Genomic DNA, 3,989 nt, shown 5'->3' on the forward strand with positions numbered 1-3,989 from the left:
TATTGTTTATTCTCTCCTTTCTAATTTACTTAAGAAATATTTATATTTATATATAATATATATATATTTTTTATTACAAAGAAGCTAGTAAAATTAAAAATCCAAGTAAAAAAATGTACAAGGAAAATTATGCCTATGAGAATTTAGTAGACACTAAAGATTTGAAAATATATGTATTATGGGAGTCCATATAAAATATAGAAAAGACCCTCATAGAAAAAAATAGTTAAGTTACCAAGATATCTCTAAAACCCAGTAGCAATGAGGTGTTTGTATGGAGAAAGCTTAAAATTGGTAGCCACTGGGAAGCTTTCAGGTAGGCAAAGGTTAATTTAATGATAAAAAATGTAGTGCTTTTTCGGGCAGAAAAAAATGAATGTACTTTTTTTTGGTTCATTAAAAATGGCTTCCTTTCTAAGAAGTAAAAGAAATGGATTTGAAGGAGATCAATATTACTTGAAGAACAGAAAAAACATGTAACTTTAAAACCAAGCCCATTTGGGATTCATTCCAAAGGTGAAGAAAATGGCAAATGTTAGGCGAACTCTCTATCAGCTATAATTCACATCTCCCAGGAAATTGGGATGGGACCTACAGGCTACAAAAAAAAACAAAAAACAAAAAAAACATAGCTTTACATTTAAAAAAAGAACCTTTAAACCCTAATGAAGGTCTTGTTACTTTTATTTTCAGAGAGCAGCAGTCTTCTAGAATATGCTAGAATTTTTTTCTCTGACCCATTTTATCTCAGTTTTCAGTTATTGGCTCTAAATGGTATGTCTCCTTTAGCAATTTCTAAATTTTTAAAGTTAACATTGTTTTGCATTTAAGATGCTTTGGCAGGGACTGTAATGAGAATTTTAAATTTGAGCAAAACCTCTTGAAGTTCTAAATGAGGCCATCAAAGAGAACATTCACCAGATGGAAACAGTGATTGATCTAAAGCCTCCAGTCTTGTTTTTAATTTCTTGTTTTCCAGCAAAGAGAAATTTTGCAGAATCTTCTCTCTTCCTAAAGATTTAAACTAAAATACACAGTTAAAATACAGGTACTATACTCTAGGTATATTTATAGAACAGAAAGTAAAAAACCTTATTTCATATCCCAATCAAGAAACAGAATACTCTAAAAAGAATATAGATACCTCTAGTTGGGGTTTCTGTTCTGTTGCTACTCCTAAGTCAATTTTTCACTGCTAGATGGAGTGTACTGCCCAAGTTCTCATGCCCCTAGATGATGACCTATATTTGAGCCTAAGATTGCTCACCAAGATCTATAACTTCCTCTGATTCCTTGAAACACTGCTAGACTGCATTTCTCAGCTCCCTTCCAACAAGGCAGAGTTCTCCTCACTCTCTCCTTTTCCCATGTACCAGCTGAGTAGAGACAATGCTAAAAATGTAGAGGGCAGAGGTACAACTATAGAGAGTCTGGATGCTTAATTTGCCCCATGGATGTTAAGCTTTTCTATAAATAATAAATAAATTTTGGCAACCATCAGTTTGTTCTCTGTATTTACAGGGTGCCAAATTAAATATGTAAGATTTTTGTATATTAATTATATTTCAATGAAGTTATTTTAAAACTTAAAAAACTAAAAAATGAGCTTCATACATTCTACTATATGCAATTTTTTTATAAATATTCAATTACAGAATGTAATACCACACCCAGCACATGACAATTTAATATATGTTTGTTAAATTTTACTACTTTTTAACACAGTGATAATTACTCAGATAAAACTTAGATAAAATAAAAATAAACTCTCATTGTGTTAAGCCACTAAAATTCTGGGTTTATTATTGCAGTTAGCCTAACCTTTCATACCACATCTCCTTGAGAATTCCATACAAACATAAAGAGAGAATTCAATGAAGAAAAAAGTTGGAAAACAGACTTCTGCTGTAAAGTAATTTCACAAGTAAAATGTCTGATGTGGGTTTAAAGGTTTTTAAAATTCTTAGTGAAAACAATGACCAACCCCATCATCAGTATCTGTAATGCTTAATTTTATGTGTCAAGTTGACTAGGCCACAGAGCCCAGATATTTGGTCAAACACATCTGTATATTGCTATCAAGCTATTTTTAAGATGGGATTAATATTTAAGTCATTAGACTTTGAGTAAAGCAAATTACCCTCCATTATATGGGTGGGCCCCACACAATCAGTTGAAGGCATTAAGAAAAAGAATGCTCTACCCTGAAGGGAAGAGAATTCTGTCATAAAACTGTTTTGGGATTCAGTTTCAGCAACAACTCTTCCTGGGTTTCTAGTCTACTAGAAACCTGTCCAACCTTACAAATTTCAGACTTGCCAGCCTCCATAATCATGTGAACCAAATCCTTATAATCTCTCTCTCTCTCTCTCTCTCTCTCTCTCTCTCTCGTGTGTGTGTGTGTGTTTCCCTATGTGTATTTTTAAATAAATATACAGGTTATAGAGGTTATAACAGAGATCAAATGTGAAAAAACACAAAATTGCTAATTAGTCAATGTCAAGTAAAAGGGCATCCTATCTTCATTTTGGAATTAATACACTTGCCATAGACATATGTTTAGATGTTCTTTATGAGTCCTGCTACTGTTTATTGTATCTAAGTTTATTTCACCTTTTCTATTACAATTATGAACAATGAGTTAAAATTTAAAAAGGCTGACCCCAGAAAGTTCAAACTGAAAAACACATGCACATGAACTGAAAGCAATAAACTTTTTTTGAAAATTACTTACTGGGTGCTCACTTCAGCAGTGCATATACTAAAACTGGAACAATACAAAGAACATTAGCATGGTCCCTGTGCAAAGATAACACAAAAATTACTTAGTAGATGTCTTCTTATACTGGGCACTGTGGTAAGCTTGAGTAATCTAAAACTTACGGAAACATGGCTCCTATATATAGTAAGTCAGATTTTCAAACATAGCAGTAAAAATACCTGTTAACCTTCATGTGCTTTTACTGTGTAATTTTGATATTCCTGCTATTTCTCCCAATAGCAGGGAGGCAGAGTTTGCTTCCTTCTCTTGAATCTAGATGACCTTTTACCTCAACAAATATAGTATGTCAGAAGTAATATGATATAATTTTCAACACAAGAACATAACAATGCTGTTTTTCTGTCTTGATGTCTTGAGGCACTTTGAGGGAAGCCAGATGCCACATAAGCAGTCCAACAATCCTAAGATTTCTATGCTGAGACCAAACTACTCACATGGAAAGGAAGACGGCAGAAGAGTAGGAGGACCCTAGGCTCACCTTGTCCCATGAATACAATTAGATAACTATCAAATCATAATTTAAAATACCCCAGAAATTAACCTGAAGGCTGGCCAAACAAATTCCACTAAATTCTACTAAAGATAGAGAAGAGGCCATATTGAAGAAGGGAAGAAATGTGAAGACCTGGTTTGGGAGATGTGGACTGTGGTCACCACGGTTGCAGAGAAGGTTACAGAGAAAATGAACCCCCATGGCAACTGACATAGAATGTGGGAGGGGTCAAATTTCATGAGTTCTTGCAACCAGTGGGGCTTACAACCTGGAGTAGGCTTGGCTCAGGGAGAGCCCAGGGCATTGGGGCTGCTCTTGTAGAGAAGACCAGGCAAATAGTCTGCAGACCTACAGTGTGGAAACAGTGATCTGTTATTTGCACATCTCAGAGTGTGTCTCAGGGAGGCAGCATTCACAGAGACTCCTCCAAGAACAAAGGAATTGACAGGTGCCATTTTCCACTTCTTACCCCTTAGCATAAGCACAGGGCCACTTGCGGGAACCAGCATAGTACCATTCACTCACTACCTAACTTGTTTATACCAAGCCTTGCCCTCAATGAGCTCCAGTGGAACCTCCCTTCCCCAGAAATACCTATCTCAGTCCCAGTGTGGTGGGTCCCTTCCCCAGAAGACCAGCCCAAGCCCCTGCCCATACATGTCTCCCAATCCAGATGTTTTGCAGGGCCTCAGTTGCAGCAGCAATGGTGCCAGG

The 3,989-nt window shown here is 35.8% G+C and overlaps 1 non-coding gene across 1 annotated transcript; it reads left to right on the plus strand.

The window, feature by feature from the left end:
* The first annotated feature begins 2,737 nt into the window (after positions 1–2,737).
* Positions 2,738–2,844, plus strand: LOC121485951. Its single transcript, XR_005986450.1, has one exon. It is a non-coding gene; the product is annotated as a U6 spliceosomal RNA (small nuclear RNA).
* The last annotated feature ends 1,145 nt before the right edge of the window (positions 2,845–3,989 follow it).

The sequence above is a fragment of the Vulpes lagopus genome, chromosome 2, assembly GCF_018345385.1.
Source record: "Vulpes lagopus strain Blue_001 chromosome 2, ASM1834538v1, whole genome shotgun sequence".
Lineage (NCBI taxonomy): Eukaryota > Metazoa > Chordata > Mammalia > Carnivora > Canidae > Vulpes > Vulpes lagopus.